Genomic DNA, 18,812 nt, shown 5'->3' with positions numbered 1-18,812 from the left:
GGATCCATCTGCTGGCAGAGCCCGGGCAGCATCTCGGCGGCTCCGCAGGGCACTCGCAGGGACCCCCGGGCCTCCCCAGTGCCCCCCGCAGCCCCTCCCTCACCATCGGAGCGCCGAGCCCGGCCCCGCTCGCGGCTCCCTCGGCCCTCGACAGCAGCAGCGGAGCCCGCGGGGCCCGACCCAGCGCCAGGCCCGGCCCGGCAGCGGCGGAGCGGGGACTGCGGCGGGGGGAGCGCCCGGGGCACCGCGGCGGGACTGACCGATCCTGCCTTACCCGGCCCTGTCTGGCCCTGCCCGGCCCTGCCCGGGCTCTTCTGCCGATCGGGGCGGGCGGGGAAGTTCCGCCCGGGAAACGATGGGCGGGCCCAGCGGGGCGGGGCTGGAAGAAAGCGCCGAACGCCCATTGGCTGCTGTGCCTGTCACTCTTCCGTCCTGAGGGTCTATTGGTTATTTCTGCCGTCACTCCTCGCATTTCCCGCGGTCCTGTCCCGGAGCTCTCCCCGGTCCCCTCCCCGGAGCTCTCCCCGTTCCCCTCCCCGGTCCCTCCCGCAGCTCCTTCTCGGGACCCTCCGCGCCGTGTGGGCCGTGACGGAGAACGTGGAACAACCGGGTAAGTCCCTCCCGCCCCCCCGGGACTGCCCTCAGGTCCCTCCCACCAACCCCCCACCCCCCAAAGCACCCTCAGATCCCGACCCCCCCCACCTGGGACCCCCAAAACTCCCCCAGGATGCCCCAAATCCCCTTCTGGACCGGCCAGAGCCCCTCAAAACTCCCCAGGTTCCCCCTCCCCCCCAACCCCAAGACTCTCCCAGAGGCCCCCAAAACACCCCAGAACTTCCTAAAACACCCCAGAGAACCCCCAGAGACCCCCCCAAACACCGCACAGACCCCCCCAAACCATTTCCAACCCCCAAATGCCCTGCCTGGTTAGGGGGGAGGGGTCACACCCTGCAGTTCTGCAGCTTTTGGGCACCTTTTGCAGAGTCAGAGCCGAGACTGTGGAGAGTCAGAGGTTTGATTTGGAAATCTTGTAAATCCTTCAGTGCTTGGAAAGAGGAAAACGTGCCAATAACCTGGGCCAGGGGAAGGTGTCCCTGCCCACGGCAGGGCTTGGAAAGGGATGAGCTTTAAGGGCCCTTCCCACCCAAACAATCCTGGGATCCTTTGAGTTGAGCTTGAGGAATTAGTTAAACACCCAACTCCTCCTCTGGCCTTGGATCCACCTCAAACCCCCTGCCAGTTTAGGGCTGGGGTAGGGCTGGATTTAGGTCTGGGTTTAGGGTTGGTTTTAGAGCTAATTTAGAGCTGGTTTTGGGCTCTTTTAGGGCTCACTTATTTCTCATTGAGGGCTCCTTTAAGGGCTGGTTTAGGGCTGGTTTTAGTACATTTGAAGAGCTGGTTTAGTGCTGGTTTTAAGTGTAGTTTTAGGTCTGTTTTTCAATATCTGTAGAAATACCAAATTATTTTTCAAGTGCTCTCAGCACTCAAAAAGTCAATTTGACACATGAATTTATCAGAATTATTATATTCTTTATTATAGTATTTGACAATATTATTATAATTATATCTTATTAGAACTGCTCCAGTCCCTCACCCCAGTTGAAAGCACTGAAAAGTGTGGCATTAAAAACTGCCCCTCCTCATTTTGGGGTGGTGTCTCAGACCTGTGATGTGCCAATGGAAAAGGATAATTGAGGGACCGAGTTCAACAGTTTTACTTCTGTGTGACAGGAAGAAAACTCAAAAATATGTGTGTTCTGTCTCAGGCAGCTCCAACCATGAGAAGGTCCAGGGTGTAAATATTAATTAGGATTAATCAATTCTCAATCTGCACACCCAATTTCACTCTCCTCACAACCAGGAGAGAAAACCTCAGTGGGTAAAAGCTGATGCCTGAACTGCAATTTTAGACTTGAAGTCTGAGAAGTTCTTTCTGTCCCAGGGAAATGTGACCAGCTGAGGGTGTGGATGTCACTGGCTGCTCCAAGTTATTCCCCCAGTCCCACATCAACATTGAAAAGAATTAAATTTAAAAAGTTCATTACAATCCAGGTCACGACAGGTCCCAACAAAACTTCCCCAGGCAAAGCTTTTGGATTCTAAAAGCTGGTAGAAAATGGGAGATTTATGTTGCACGATTGGCAAGTCCCTGTGTTGGTTTCCTGGGCCAAGCTGGGACTTTCTGCTCCTCTGGTGCTGCTCTGCCCTCAGCCCTGGGCTTGGGGACCAAAGCAATGAAGTCCCGAGGGAGGTCAGACTGGTGAGCTGAGGGACTGCAGATGGTGCTGAGACTTGTCCCAGAGATCTCAGGGAGAGTTAAGGGATATTTATCTCCCAGATAAATTTGGGGCACCACATTTGTTGTTAAATATCAGTGTCACTGTTTTCAATGCCTGTATAAATACCAACTTATTGTTCAAAAATAGTCAATTTGATGCATTAATTTATCTGTATTATTTTTTATGATCTATTATAGCATTTTACAATGTTACTGTAATTATATGTTATTATAACTTCCAAATCAGCATTTGTAACCCACAACATCCAGAATTTGCACTGAGAAAAACTACTATTTCTTTCTTTCTTTTTTCTTTTTCTTTTCCAGATCTCTAAGTACTTTTTATTCAGGATATTCAATTACTATTTTCTTTCCCCACCAGACTTCCAATATTTTATTTTTAATTTCTAAATCGCTTCCTTTGTTTTATCCACTGCTTTTGTCACCCCTACATGTTTCAGAACATTCTTTTCTTTATTTGCTAATTCTTTGGAGATGCAAGTAAAGCCCAGTGCAATTTTCAGTCAGTTCAAGGCCTTCTAAACTGTATAATAACAGCTACTCTGAGGGAATTGCCTTTAAAATTGTGCATTTTTTTCTGGAAAATTAGTTCATTGTTAATTACCTTCAAGGTTCCTTGACCAGTTGTTCAGGGAGGGTTCATGGGGTTTCCAGGCTGAAACCAGACAATGTGTGAAATTCAAGCTGGAAACTTCTCAGTGTACACAAAATGTTTCTCCTTCAAGGCCCAAGTCCCAGTTACAAGCTCTTCTTTTCTTTCTCTTGGCAGGTAGCAAGGCCAGTCATGGACCAAAAATAATGGCATCTCATCCCACCCGAATGCACAGGGGTCCTGCTGTCCAGGCTCCCCCTTTTCCAGGCCCCCCTTTCAGAGTCCTGGGGCTCCCCCTTTTCCACACTGCCCCCTCTCCAGGCTGCCGGGGGTCCCCCAGCTCAGCTATGGCCCCTCTCTGCTCCCCATCTCTAGAAGTCACCAGGCATGTGGTGTCCATGAAAAGCTCCAAAATACTGAGAGTCGGGCAAAAATCCCTCACAAATATCAAAACTGCAAAACATCAAGATTCAGCCAAAACCCACTCCAAAATATGGAGATAAAACCAAAACATCCCTCCCAGAAGTTCTCTTTCTTTGGTCTTTCCACTTTAGGGTTCTGGGTTGCCCCCTGTTTCGGCTGCCGGGGGACCCACATGTATTAGGACGGGCCTGTTCTTTCAGCCTGGCGGGGAGACTGTTCTGTCTGTCCCTCATAGGCTTGTCTGAGCTTGGCGGGTAGACCTGTTCTCTCTCTCAGCTGGGCGGACAGACCTGTTCTTTTTGTTTGGTACACCCCAGTCCAGCAGGTGCTCCCAGTCTGGCGGACAGACCTGGTCTCTCTGTTGGGTACAGCAGAGTCCGGCTGGTACGCCTCGTCCTTCGGGTAGACCTGCTCTCTCTTTTAGTCCTTCGGGTAGACCTGTTCTGTCAGCACGTCGTGGAGACCTCGCTGAGTCCGGAGGGTGGGCTGTTCTCTCAACTCATAGGCTAGACCTGCTCTCTGCGTTGGGTGCACCTTTTCCCATCCACCGGGACTGCTCTCCTTGTCCAGCGGGTAGACCTGTTCTCTCTCAGTCCGTCGGGCATACTGGTTCTCGCCATCCCTCGAGTAGACCTGTTCTCTTTTAGCCCGTTATAGACCTGTTCTCTGATAGTCCTGTGGGTAAACCTGTTCTCTCTCAGCCCAGCAGGTACACCTGCTGTCTCCACGGGGCCACCTGTTCCAGCCGCGGGTCTCCCTCCCTTGCCTGGCCGTCCACGGGCAGACCTGGGGCTGGCAGCGGGTGGGTAGACCTGTTCTCTCACAGACCGGCACCCACACCTCCTCCTAAACCCGCTGTGTCGGCCCCGCCGGGGCCTGCCCTGCCGATGGGGTGGGCGGGGCCGACCCAGGAACACCCCCGGGACAAGGGGAGGTGACACCCACACTCCTCCCCTTCCCCCTCCTTTGTCCGGCGCTCCAGCTGCATGGGAGCCCTCTGGTGAGCGGGAGAACAGGCTGGGAAGGAGAAAGGGCCCCCCAAACTGCACAGTGCCCCCGCTGCCCCCCCAGGGGCCGTAAGGGCTGTGCCATGGAACACGAGGGCCGGGATGGGCCCGGCCAAAGCCCCCAAGGGCACCAGGATGTGCCGCTCCTTGGAGCCCGCGCTGGGGCTGCCGCGGGGCGGGGCCGGAGCTGCACACGGGGACGGCAAAGGGCCCCGACAAAGTGCTGCGGGACCCCCGAGCCGAGCCCCGAATAGCCTGGGGGGGCTCTGGGGGACTGGGTTGTGATCGGGGGGATGGTTGGGGCTTGAGGGACCCCAAAGCTGAGCCGCCAATGCACCTTGGGGGCTATTGGGGGTCCCCGGGCGGTGTTTTTGGGGGTGCCGGTTCCCGACAGAGCCCCTTGGTGGGCGGGGGGATGCGGGGACCCCCTTTGGGGGGTAGGTGTGACTGGGTCAGGCCCTTCATTGGCAGCCCGGAGAGGGGGGACCCCCCTGGGACCCTGAAACGGGGACCCACGAAAGGGGGACCTCCAGAGCCTCAAAGTGCCGAGACCAAAGAGGGGGAACTCTTGGCAGGGTTTTCTGGAGCTGAATCTTGGTGTTTTGGGCTGAATCTTGGGGGTGCAGGGGGGACACAGTGCTGGTGAAGGTGGTTTTCAGGGGGTTGCAGGACCAAGCAAACAGGGGCGTAGAGTCTTGGAGAAGTGGGATGGGGGTCCAGGGGGATGCTGTGCCCAGGAAAGGGGGGTCCAGGGGTCCCCGATGTGGGGGAAATGGGGTCATGGGGTATGGAGACCCTGAATGACCAGAAAAAGGGGTTCAAGATGTTCTCCAGTGTTCAAAAAATGGGGTGTCTGTGATCTGGGAAATGCAGGATTGGGGGTCCTGGGAGTCCCAGAGTCAAGGAAAAGAGGGGTGTGGGGCTGGAAGAGGTGGGATGGCCAGGAAGGTGGTGCAGGAGCATTGCAATGCCTGGAAATGGGGATCAGGAGGGTGTGAAGGTCAAGGAAAGGCGACTAGAGGTGGGGAGAGGTGGTTGGGGGGTGCAGGGAGCCTCTGTGCCCAGAAAAGGGGAGTCCAGGGGGTGCCAGGGAAAAGGAAAAGGGAGTGTGGAGTCTGGGAGAGGTGTGATGGTGTTACAATCTGCTTAAATATCACAGAAAGACATTAGGTTCAAGATATTTTCCCCAACAAAATTAAAACTCTAACTAAGTTCTCCATTAATTAAAAACACTGATTTTTTATTATTAAGAAATTGCTAAAAATACAGAAAGAGAGGGAAATAAGAACAGTTAGAAAAAAACCTAAGAATACATTTTAGAACAACAAAAAAAAAAGAGTTTGCCACCAAACCAAACTATTTTTCTGCCAGCTTAGTGTGTGTGTGTGGGATAAGCGATGTTGTGTCTGTTCCTGTAGGCAGAGGTGTGGAATGCAGCTCTTGCAGTGCAGATGTGATGCTCAGTCTGTGCTGCTCTCCCTTGTGCAGCAGGGCTGCTCCTCGCTCTCTGCAGAGCTCTCGGGCTCCACGGAGCTGTCGCTCTTGGGCAGCAGTGGCGCAGCCACCCCAGGCTGAACAGGGCCAGGGCTGGGTCAGCAGGAGCAGAACTGACACAGGGAGCAAGGCAGAGCTCAGCTTTCTCCTCAGTCTGCAGGGGCAGGCAGGCAAGCAGCTTGGGTGGGGAAGGATGAGGGTAAGAAGGTGAGATGGGTGAGGCAGGGGGAGGTGGGAAAGGTTCTTGGCTGTGGTTCTCTCTCTCCATTCTCCACACTCCCTACACACTGAAATTCCAAGGTGTTCTTTGGGAGTTTTTATAGAGTCCAAGACAGTTCAGACATCGATTTTTACACATAGCTTGCAAATTTCACAGAAGCAGGATATAATTTTTGCTACGTTATTACACCAACAGGATGCTTCTGTGAGTTCTCAACAGGCAAGAGGTTTGGCTGAATTTGCTGCCATGACTTGCGAGAAGCTTCGTGAAAGGCTTTGGCAGGTGTTTGTTTGTAAGAATTCTGACTTTCTGTCAAACTGCTGACAGAAAATTCTTTGATAGGATGTTTATGACAGGAGAACGATTGGGGAATATTATTTATTACATTTCTTGGTTATTGGTGTGTCTCGGTTTGAGGGGAAAAAAACCAAAATGTTTACCCACAAGCAGGGGAGGGAGCCTCCTCCACAGTAATCACGCCACTCTTTATCAGATTTAAGAAAAGGAATTTTAATACAAGAAGGATAACTGTTCTTAACTGCTATATATAAACAGACTAGTGCAAGCCGCTTCCCCAACACCACAAGAGAAAGAAAAAAATAACAACAACAAAACCCAGCAGTTTTTCCCCCCGGAGGAAAGTTATACTTAAGCAGTGTCAAATGTCACAGCCCGGCTGGCTGCAGAGTGAGTTCCCAGTAGTTCCCAGTCCCTCTCCAGCAAGACAGATGAGTGGTGAGCTCTCAGATGAACTCTGTGTCTCTTGTCCCAGATGAAGGAAAAAGAAAGCTGAAAGTGGGGAACCACCACGTGTCCTGCAAAAGCAGCTGCAAACCTCTCTCTCTCCTGGGTCACTGCCCCAGCCGGGGCGGGCAGGCTGTGACGGTGCAGGCGGTGGTGAGGTTGGAACAGAGGCCCGGGATCCCAGATGCAGGAACCAGGAGAAACAGCTACAGTGAGGAGAAAAGCAGCGTCTCAGCCAGAAGCCCCAGCAGTGCCAGCAGAGCATCTTCCCTCCTCGGCAGCCACAGCTCCCCAGTTCCGCTGAGCTAAGAAAAAAAAGATGTCCCCAAAAACAAAAGAGACAAACCTGCCCCCATCCAAGTGATCAGCAGTTAACTACTTGTTTTGTTAACTGCTGGCATGGGCAGTTAGTGGCAGGGGAGAGAATTTACATAATAATCCCAAACTACAACATGGTGTATAGGGAAGGAGTGGGAAAGTGGGGTCAGGGGGGTCCTGGAGCCAAAGAAGGGGACTGTGGAGGTGAGGTGAGCTGGGATGGCTGGGAATGGTGGCCTGAGGGTCCCTGGGGCCAAAGACAAGGGGAATGCAGGGGCTGAGAGAGGCAGGATGGGTAGGAAAGGGGGGCCAGGAGGATCCTGGAGTCAAAGAAAGGGGGATCTGGGGGCTGGAAAACAGGGAATGGCCACACAGGGGTGTCGCAGAGCCCAGGAAAAGGAGGTGCAGTGGGATCATGATAATAATAGGGAAGAGAACGAGAAAACAGTGAGATGGGGCTCCAAAGTGCTGATTTCCAGAGGTAGGAAGGTGGGGAGAGGGCAGGGAAGTGTCCCCAGGGAAAGGGATCCCAGAGCAGGTCTGTAGGTCGGGGCAGAGGGGGAACTGGGAAGATGGATTTTGGGAATGCAGAGCAGTGGGAGGGGGGTTGTCCTCCCGCTGCTGCCCATCCTGTGCTTCCCAGAGCCCAGTCACTCCCAGTATGAGTAGAGTCATCAGCAGTATGAGCCCAGCCATTCCCACTATGAGTATAGACCTCCAGTATGAGCTTTGCTCCTTCAACTGTATCTCACTCTCCCACAGTATGGTCCCAGCTGGGCACAGTATAGTGCCAGTCACTCCCAGTGTGTGAGGTCACCTCTGAGCCTCCTCTTCTCCAGGCTAAACACCCCCAGCTCCCTCAGCCTCTCCCCACAGGACTTGTGCTCCAGTCCCTTCTCCAGCCTCGTTGCTCTTCTCTGGCCCTGCTCCAGCCCCTCAATATCCTTTCTGAACTGAGGGGCCCAGAACTGAACACAACACTCAAGGTGTGGCCTCCCCAAGGCAGAGTCCAGGGGAAGGGTCACTGCCCTAGGCCTGCTGGCCACGCTAGTTTGGATCCAGGCCAGGAGGCCATTGGCCTTCTTGGCCACCTGGGCACACTGTTGACTCCTGTTGAGCTTCCTGTCCCTCAGTGCCCCCAGGTCCCTCTGCCTGGCTGCTCTCCAGCCACTCTGTGCCCAGCCTGGAGCGCTGCAGGGGGTTGGGGTGGCCAAAGGGCAGGACCTGCACTTGGACTTGTTGAACTTCATCCCACTGGAATCAGCCCATCCCTCAAGTCTATCCAGATCCCTCTGCAGAGCCCTCCTGCCTTCCAGCAGGTCGACACTCCCTCCCAGCTTGGTGTCATCAGCAAATTTGCTGATGTTGGACTCAATCCCCTCATCTAAATCATCAATAAAGATGTTAAACAGGACTGGACCCAACACAGACCCCTGGGGAACACCACTGGTGACCAGCTGGATGCAGCCCCATTCACCAGCACTCTCTGGGCCCAACCCTCCAGCCAGCTCTTAATCCAGGAGAGGGTACACCTGTCCAGGCCATGGGCTACCAGCTTTTCCAGGAGTATATTATGGGAGACAGTGTCAAAGGCCTTGCTGAAGTCCAGATAGACACATCCTCAGCCTTCCCCTCATCCACCAGGTGGGTCACCTGATCGTAAAAAGAGATCAGGTTGGTCAGACAGGACCTGCCCCTCCTAAAGCCCTGCTGGCTGGGTCTAATCCCTGTCCATCCTGAAGGTGCTGTGTGATTGCACTCAGGATGAACTGCTCCATAACCCTGCCAGGCACCGAGGTCAGGCTGACGGGCCTGGAGTTGCCAGGGTCCTGCTTGCAGCCCTTTTTGTGGATTGGGGTGACATTGGCCAACTTCCAGTCGTGTGGGACCTCCCCAGAGAGCCAGGACTGTTGGAAGATGATGGAAAGAGCCCCTCCTGATAAGCAAAAATGCTGTAAAAATAACTGCTAAGAGAAGGTTTTATTCTAATAGCAGTATTTATTGACAGCGTTGGAGGCAAGCCAGTTCATACTGGGCAAAAACTTGCCTAACTTGTTTGTGGAAAATAAGCTATTTTATAGTCTTAAGTCCATAGTTAACACCTTCTAATTTCCATATTAATGACTGGGTGGAATCTTGGTCGGAGCTTTCTTTTTGGCTTCGAATTTGTGTAGTGCTCTCCTGACTTCATCCCTCGGGGTGGCCTTCAGCGTCTTCATCACTGCTGGACTGCTGCCTTTTCTTTGTTCAGTGACATGACGTGTCAAACTTGCAAAACCTTGGCTCTAACTCCTAAAAATCTTGGATCTTTACCATTTCATCCTATTGAAATGTCTGGCTTAGTTCAATGTATGACTTCTAACCATGGTACAATGGTCTTTAGACAATTTGTACCCGAACAAAGTGGCTCTCACACTTCATGCTGTTCAGTGGCCTTGCTGTGCAAACAACGTTTTGCAGAGCAGAAATAGAAATTTCACAAAACTAGGGGGGTTTTTTTTGGCCTCTTTTCTCTTTCAGTCCCCCTCGTGTTTCAAAGTATATGAAGTCTTTTGTTCAGTTTTAGTAGTACTGGATTTTGACATGCATGTACTATTGCTAATATCACTTATATGTTTCTGGGTTTAGTTCATAATTTGTACCATAGCTGCACATAGAGCAGTGCCAGCAAGATTATTGCTATTGCTATAATTATGATTGGGTGTACCAGGGACTTTAAAGATTTGTGAGGCAATGGGCAAATAGTTTATAAAAATGTCTCACTACTGGTGGGTCTTTACTTGTTTAACTTTGGTTAAAACAGTTTTAATGCTTTTAGTATTATGTTTAATTTGCTGTAGCATGTGTTGAGTTATTTTGTTTAAGTGTCTTAGCATTTTTTTAAACAGGTTTATATCTATGCTAATTTTGCAATTCAGGTACCTTGTAATACAGCATGTAATTAAACAAAATTCTAACATACACAGCTATTTCACATTACTAAAATACATACACTGGTACATACACTGCTAAAATACCCAACAAAGGGTTGAAACTGTGGCTATTTTAAAATAGAAGCTTGTGTTAAAGTCATTATACTTATTTAAAGTTCAACAACTTGTGTTGAGTGAATTCGAGGGTAGTTGGTTTCACAGGTTCTGAGGTCTATTTTTTCTCAGGAGTTTGCAAGGTGGGCTTTTCTTTTATCCAGACTGCTGGGAACAGGGTTAGCAACACTTGAAACAGTCCATTTTATCTTTCTTGTAGAGGATTTCTTGAAAAATTTTTAACATATACAATCACTAAAGGTACAAAAATACAGTTTGCAATTAGGTAATATTATTTCATTTAACACCATTGTAATAACTTGATTTGTTAGTTTTGCACAGGAATATTTCTGGTCACTTAGGAAAGATATTTGTGAAAACTGAAAGATAACAGAAATTCCCCCCTGTGTTAGGAGCTTTAAAGTTAATTTGCTAAATTTCACTTAAAAGGTGTTTTTTGTTTATTGCTTTTTGTTGTATTTTGGTTCTAGTATTTAGGTTTTTTCTCAAACATGTTTTACATTGAAATGTAACTTGTTTTATTGTTGTGAACAGATTTGGCTTTACTACTCAGGTTTTTTAATTTTTGGTGTGTTTTTTCATGCTTAGTTTTGCAAAATGCTAAACTAATTTTTCAGGTAGTAACTAATTAACTTTTTTGTTACTACTAGTATTATTATTATTATAATTTTATATATTTATTTGAAATCTGACTCTTGATACAGTGTCTGTTTGCCAGGTTTTTGTTTGTTTGTATGTTTGTTCTGGTACTGGGCTGCTATTTGCTTTTTACAGTTTTAGCAGCTTGTTTTGCTTTAGGATTAGCTTTTATGTTGCTTACCTTTGAACACTGTTACCTCTTTGGTGGTTTTTCAGTACATAATGGCCACTTCTGATCGGAGCTGTAGTGCTTCTAACAATTGCAGAATTTCTTCAACAAATTTTTTTTGTGCAGTTAAAAGTCCTTTTTCTTTTTTTTTTTTTAAGTGCTCTGTGGGCATGAACGATGCCAAAGACATATTTAAAGTCAGTCCAGATGTTGATTGTGCCAATTCTAGAGCTCAGGTGCTGTCGTTCTTTTTCCTGGGCTGAAGTTCCTGTAGGTGGGGGATTTTATTTGATTACCTTGTTTCATGAAGCTGCTACTGGCAGAAGACCAGTTTTCTGCTTTAGGAGTGGTTCTTCTTAAGCTGCTTCAGTGGTCTCCGGGCAGTCAGGTACAACACATTTAGTTGTGGGTTCACCTTCTAGGAATGGAGCTTGTTGACAATGTGAGTTACTTGAATACGTATGAAATTTCCTGGCTTAGTCTATCTTTATGATCACTGCTGCTCTTTGCTCTCAGGCAGCTGGACCAGCTTTTGCTCACTTCATCTCATTGCTCAGAGAAGTGGCTCCTGGCTCTTTGTCTGGCTCCAGCTGCTGTGCCAGGACCTCCAGGACTTTCCTTGCTGCTCATGCAGAAACAGCCCAAAGGGCTTCCTCACATCAGGCAATTCCAGCGCCGGAGCCCTCAGGAGTTCTTGTTTTAGCTGCTCAAAGGCCTTATTTGCTGCAGGGTCCAGGTTATGTTGTCTTTAGCAGCTTTTAGCAGGTTATACAAGTTTTGCAATTAGCCAGGATAGCTTGGCATTTTAGGAACTGAGTGACAGTCAGTGGTTCCCTTTCTGCTCCAGCACTGCTGACACACCGACCTGTCATGTCCAGAAAGGCTCGAAGATCTCTCACTGTCTGTGGTTCAGAGGTCTGGCAGTGGCTTTTTCCTTTGCTGTTCTTGGGGAGTGTTGTCTGCTGGAAACTGCGTATCTCAGGTGGAACTCTTGCTTCCCTACCAGCTGCTTTTTCCTCTTGAGAAACTCAATGCTCATTTAGCAAAATTGCAGTCCACAGCATAAAATCTTCTGTTATTCAGTGGTTATTAATAAGTTACTTATAAATTGCAGAAGCAGACTTTCTCCCAGTGGCAAGTGCTATTGTTTTAGATTTTAAAATCTTTGAGGTAACATTGTCCAAGTGAGCTGTTGTGAGTGGTGTGTTCGATTTATTTTCTTTTTAGCAAATATATTAAAGCTTTTTACTTAAATGCAAATATTTTCTGACTTTTTGCTAAGGAAAGACAGAAAAAAACATTTTTTAAATGTAATACTTTTTGTTTTCAATGACTGGTTTTGTTTCTGGTCATACTTCTATTTAGATGAGGTTTGCCCATTTTGACTTACTTGGTATTTTAGTGGCTCAGACTCAGGATACACTTAATCTAAAATTTGATTAATATTTTGATTATTCTGGTTTGGTTCTACAAAGTTTATAGCTAAACTCAAAGCTGTTATTGGGTTTTTTCTTGAATTCAGTTTTACTTTGTTTAAATTAGGTTATAGCTTTTAGATTTTGTAACAAATGTTTGCCAAATAAGGGTCTATATAAATTTGGTAAATACAAAATCTGATGTCCTCCATTTGTTTACTTAGGGGGTTTCAAAAGAAAGCTTTCTCTGTTTGACCAGTTGCACACCTGTGACTTGAACAAATTCATTACTTTTAAGTATCAACTTTTGATGTAAAACAAAAACTGTAGTTTCAGTGTTAAGCAGCAACAGGTTTTTTAATATTTATATTTTTATATTGGAGCTGCTACTACAATTTTAAATACCACCACATCTATTATATAAAACTCTCACATGTAATAAACAATTGCAAAACAAATGAATTCTAATTTTAGGTCTTATCCAGTGTGGCAAGCTTATAGTTAATTTTTTTAACCCTGCCACATTTTTTCAGTGTAGTACTTTTAACAATACGATTTTAGATGTTTTAGGTATTCAGTAACTTTTCTGAAAACAAATAAAGCAACACAGAAAACAACAACTTCACACGAAACTCTTTTCTTTAAAAGTAAGACATACACACAAAACTCTCAACTTTTCTGAAAACAGAACAGCAGCACAGCAGACAGTAACCACACACACAAATCTTAATTTCAGTCTTTTATCCAGTGTGGTATTTTATAGGCAATCTATCAGAGGTACCACTCATCTACAGCACAATAGCCCACATTGTCAGAGGGGTTATAAACAAAAACTTATTTCAAACATATAGTAATTTCTCTAAAACCAGAATCACACACACGACTCTTAAAACACACAATGGTGCTTAATCTGAAGCATACAAACGTACACACACAGACTCCACACTCGTCTCGTGGCTGGCCACGTCTTACTCATTCACTAATCACACATATACTCTGAATCTCTTTAACACTTCAACATACTTCTCACAGTATACAGGACAGCTCAGACACACAATAACTTTTACCTGTGTGTCATTCAGTAATCACACAAATTATTTGAAACAAAACGCACATGAGAACTGGTACACACGAAGGCTTGGCTCAGACACACTTAAAACCTGGGCAAGCAGCTTATACACAGGCAAGAACTTCTACAACAGCAGACAGGACAAGGCCACAATTTGCACAGAAAGAAAAGCAATGCTGTCAGAGCACACAGAACTGCCAGCTGTGTCTGTAGGATTTTAACACTTAAAGCACAGAGTAGTTTTTCTGATACAGAAAACACATTAAAACACAGGATTCTGGACTTACAGGTGCAGATACAGGTACAGAGTTAGCTCTGTAGAGGGAATAATTCCCTTTTAAAGGGGACATTGCCTACTGCTTCTGGAGGAATTTAATACCAGGGACACAGCCCGTTTCCTCTGGCAACACAGCCCCTTCTCCTCCGGAGGATTAACAGGATCCTATACAGGCACAGATACAGGCACAGGTTCAGGCAGGAAGATGAACTCTGGGGAGGACGTCTCGCTACCCCCGTTCTCTTCTGCGCAAGACGTCTCTTGCATTCATTTTTCCGGAACAGGACAGGAAAACATAAATACCTTTTGTTAAAATGCAGCGAGTTCTTTTCCACGCCTGTAAAAGCCACCGAAGAAGAGGGAGCCCCTCTAGGTAAAACTCACCTAGGGGTGCCCAGGGGATCCCCAGTCTCGGATGGATTGTGCAGCCAGGTGGAAACGTCCCGCTGGGGTGCCAGATCTGATAAGCGAAAACATCGCAAAAAAAGAACTGCTAAGAGAAGGGTTTTTACTTTTAGCAGCAAAGGTATTTATTGACAGCATTGAAGGCAAGCCAGTTCATACTGGACAAAATTTTGCCTAACTTGTTTGTGGAAAATAAGCTATTTTATAGTCTTAAGTCCATAGTTAACACCTTCTAATTTCCATATTAATGACTGGGTGGAATCTTGGTCGGAGCTTTCTTTTTGGCTTCGAATTTGGGTAGTGCTCTCCTGACTTCATCCCTCGGGGTGTCCTTGCAGCATCTTCATCACTGCTGGACTGCTGCCTTTTCTTTGTTCAGTGACATGACGTGTCAAACTTGCAAAACCTTGGCTCTAACTCCTAAAAATCTTGGATCTTTACCATTTCATCCTATTGAAATGTCTGGCTTAGTTTATTGTATGACTTCTAACCATGGTACACTAGTTTCTATACTAGACAATTTGTACCTGAATGAAGCGATTTAGGGACTCCAGGCTGTTCAGTGGCTGTGCTGTGCAAACAACATTTTGCAGAGCAGAATGGGAAATTTCACAAAACCAGGCTTTTTGGTCTCTTTTCTCTTTCAGTTTCTTGTCTTATATACTTGGTGGTTTCCCCAGGAGAACATGAACTTGTGTTGAAACAAAAGTAGTGAAGAAAATCTTAATCTGGGAATAAACCCCCCCCCCCCCAAAATGCTACAGGATGAGTTTGTGTTATTTCTTTAAGAATTTAAGGCACACAATGATCAGCTTCAGCCAAGTTTTCTAAGTGACTGAGGAGCCCTTTTCTCAAACTGTGCCCACCTGAGGCAGCTTCAAATCCCTCACTGTGATTTAGTTGTGAAGAATAATTATAAATTAATTAAATGCTTTTTTAGGCCATCACCTCCAGAATTGCTGCCGTGGATAATGCCAATTACAGGAAGGCAGAAGAGAAGTACATGAAAGGGCCACCTGTGAGCAAAAGGTATTTTTATTTTCAGTATTCTCTGAATTTTTGTGACTAGTTTCCTGTTTGTGTGGAAGAGTTCAGTGTCCTCCCTGGTGTGAGGGATGGTAACAACTCATTGAACATGGAAAACATTTTGGCTGAGCAAAGGCAGAAGTGCAAGACCAAGCCTGAGCCTGGGGAGAGCCAAGGGGTGGCACTGCCTGCCCCAGAATTCCAGAGAGAAAATAAGAACAGTAATTTTGGGGTGGGATGGAGATCTTTTCAGGGGGATTGGGCTGCCTTGAGGAGATGGGTCCATCCTTCTCAGCTTTTGTTTTGCAAAGCTGGGAGAGACTGGAATGTTGATGGTTCATGGCTCCAACACTCTCCAGCTGCAAAAGCAGCAGGTGCTTTGCTGCCCATGGGCAAAGGAACCACCCAGGGGCACAGGGAGGAACACCCAACCCTGGAGGGGACAGGCTGGGCTTGGAGCCAGAGAAGGGTAGGGTTGTTTTTATACTTTTATATCCCTACAGACAGGAACTAAAACTGCTCCAAACCTACTTTACATGGGAACAAAAGTGTTCTAAACCGAACATATACAGATATATTGATACAGTAAATCTAACCTGCCCCAGGGGGTGGATTAACAAGAACCTGGGTCACCCTCACCTTCAGGGAGGTCAGGACAGGTGCCAGACATGGGGGAAACTTCTGGCAGCAGCTCCCAGAACCCACCCCTGGAGCCCCCCCACTACCAAAATCTGGCTGTGCAAACCCAATGCACTGCCCAGCATGGATCACCTGGAACGTGGGTCACCAGGTCTGTGCCCAGCATGGATCACCTGGAACGTGGGTCACCAGGTCTCTGCCAAACAGGGCTCACAAGGAATTTTGGCCATCAAGTCCTTACCCACTTTGTCCACTGATGCCTGAGGAAGTGTGAGCTGCTCTGAAACCTCTTCCCACATTCCAAGCACCTGTAGGGCCCTTGCCCACTGTGGATGTGCTGGTGAGTGAGGAGGTTGGAGCTGGTGTTGAAACTCTTCCCACATTCCCTACACAGGCAGGGCCATTCCCCAGTGTGGATCTGTTTCGGTCTGCCTAAATATTGCAGATGAAATATTCGAATATTCGAATATTTTCCAAAACAAAATTTAAACTTTTACAGGTTAGCTGTTTTTACTAAAACCTTATTTTATTAATTTCTAAGAGATGCAGAAAAAGAGAGATAAGAAAAGGTTGGGAGAAAGCTAAGGCTGGTTTTAGATGCAAAGGAAAAGCTTAGCACCAGAAGCTACTTTTTGCTGAGATATCCTGAGGGGGGGAAACAGTTTCTAACCTTTTTTTTTAATTTCTTCTGTTTCTCTGGTGCTTGTGATGGATCTCTGGCCCCAGGGGGTCTGCCATGCACTCTTTGCATGTGTAGATTTGTCTCTGAGCAGAAGCTGGTTTGAAGGCTCTCTGGGCTGAGGGCAGTCAGGGCCTCCTGTAGAAATGCTTCCTGGCTTCCAAACTCTGGCCCAGGGCACTCCCGCAGACAGCGTGGTGAGTGTGGGCTTTGCCCGGGGTGGGAGAGCTTCGGTGCAGACGGCAGCGACAGCTCGGTGGGCGGAGAGAGGAGCTGAGGGGCTGAGACAGGGGGAAGGAGGGAGACATTTTCCAGTACGGGAACTGCTTTTCTCTCTCTCCTTTTCTCTCTCTGAATTCTCCAGGTGTCTTCTCTTGAGTTTTTGAAGTGTTCCAAAAGGTTTGTCCTTGATTTTTAGCAGGCAGCTCGAAGCACAACAGCAGGACCCTTTATGGCAGTGTGCTGGTTTGAAGGTGAACCAGCAGGGGAAATGAACTCACCACGAGAGAGATTATAAGTCAGACCTAAAATTTAATAATAATATTACAATAACAACACTGATACACAAGGGAAATTGCTTTCAACTCACAATACCCCAGCAGTATAACCCAGTGTCCTGGGGCACAAACCCAAGGGGGTTTGTTTGCCCTTGTGCTGAGACCCCTGTGGCTCCCCCAAGTCCAGAGCAAAAGGAAAAGAAAAACCTGTTGGTGCAGGCGAGGGCTGTGGTCTGGGCGAGAGCGGTGATCTCCTGCTGTCGAGGTCCTGCTGCTGCTCTGGATCCGACGAGAAGGGGCTGAGGTCTTCTTACCCACCACTTATGTACCCTCAGGGAGCACTCAGTCCCTCCCCCTGGGCGGGGACTCACACAATGGGTGATTAACTCTGGGAGCCAGGGGTTGTTGAGCTGTTGATGGCCCATTAGCAGCTCCGCCCCCCTCAGGCTGGGTGTGAAGTGATAATGGCTCCCTGGGCAGCTGCTGCTAATGGCCCATTGTCCTTGGGGAATGAATAGAGGGGGTGGAATACACAGGTTTGATCACCACCACACAGGGTTAGCTGGTCCCTCCAGCTGAACTAGGACATTATCCACCCCTTATTCCACTCCATCTAGTCATTCCCAAATTAACCCCCTTTTTACCTATACATATATATACACATGTATACAATGAAACATTACAAACTCTTCTCGCTCAAAATTAGGTCCCCTTGTGGTACACAACGTGTTTCTCCATCTTTTTGCATTACCCACCAAGTGCAACCAGGTCCTTGAGCAAAGACAATCCCTCGGATGGGTTTGCCTTTGTTTGAGGTGGGACTAACCCAAACAGTCTTTCCTAACATACCTCTCATATGGACCACAGGGACTTTATCTCCATCTACAGTATTCAAGAGTTCTGATTGGGCAGGGCCAGCTCGATTGATGGAGCCCCGGGTGTTGACCAACCAGGTGGCCTTTGCCAAATGCAGCTCCCAGTGTTTGAAAGTTCCCCCACCCAACGCCTTCAAGGTTGTCTTCAGCAGTCCATTACATCGCTCAACTTTCCCGGCAGCTGGAGCATGGTAGGGGATATGATACACCCACTCAATGCCGTGCTCTCTGGCCCAGGTGTCTATGAGGCTGTTCTTGAAGTGGGTGCCGTTGTCAGACTCTATTCTTTCTGGTGTGCCATGTCTCCACAGGACTTGTTTCTCAAGGCCCAGGATGGTATTCCGGGCAGTGGCGTGGGATACGGGGTATGTCTCCAGCCATCCAGTGGTTGCCTCTACCATGGTCAGCACGTAGCGCTTGCCTTGGCGTGTTTGGGGAAGTGTGATGTAGTCAACTTGCCAGGCTTCCCCGTACCTGTATTTCGACCACCGTCCACCATACCATAGAGGCTTCACCCGCTTGGCCTGCTTGATGGCAGCACATGTGTCACAGTCATGGATAACCTGTGAGACACTGTCCATAGTTAGATCCACCCCTCGGTCACGAGCCCATCTGTATGTTGCATCTCTGCCTTGATGACCAGAAGCATCATGGGCCCATCGGGCTAGAAACAATTCACCTTTATGCTGCCAATCCAGATCTACCTGAGAGACTTCAATCCTGGCAGCTCGATCCACCTGCTCGTTGTTACGATGCTCCTCATTAGCCCGGCTCTTGGGTACATGAGCATCTACGTGACGGACCTTCACACTCAGCTTCTCTACCCGGGCAGCGATGTCCTGCCACATCTCAGCCGCCCAGATGGGTTTCCCTTTGCGCTGCCAGCCGGCCTTTCTCCAGCGCTCCAGCCATCCCCACAGAGCATTGGCCACCATCCACGAGTCAGTGTAAAGGTAGAGTCTTGGCCACTTCTCTCGT

The 18,812-nt window shown here is 48.2% G+C and overlaps 1 protein-coding gene across 2 annotated transcripts in view; it reads left to right on the top strand.

The window, feature by feature from the left end:
• The first annotated feature begins 463 nt into the window (after window positions 1–463).
• Window positions 464–18,812, top strand: part of LOC139676600 (zinc finger protein 660-like) — a 50,776-nt gene continuing 32,427 nt past the window's right edge. Inside the window, exons 1-2 of one of the 2 annotated variants that reach the window (XR_011698673.1) lie at window positions 464–610; window positions 15,059–15,147. The gene's annotated coding sequence lies outside the window, so the exon portion shown is untranslated. Of the gene's footprint in view, window positions 611–3,068; window positions 3,411–15,058; window positions 15,148–18,812 lie in introns of those variants that run through there. The other variant, XR_011698674.1, reaches the window with a different exon arrangement.

The sequence above is a fragment of the Pithys albifrons genome, chromosome 10 (genome assembly GCF_047495875.1).
Source record: "Pithys albifrons albifrons isolate INPA30051 chromosome 10, PitAlb_v1, whole genome shotgun sequence".
Lineage (NCBI taxonomy): Eukaryota > Metazoa > Chordata > Aves > Passeriformes > Thamnophilidae > Pithys > Pithys albifrons.
The sequence above is the reverse complement of the archived record's forward strand: the minus strand, read 5'-3'. Positions and strand labels throughout refer to the sequence as shown.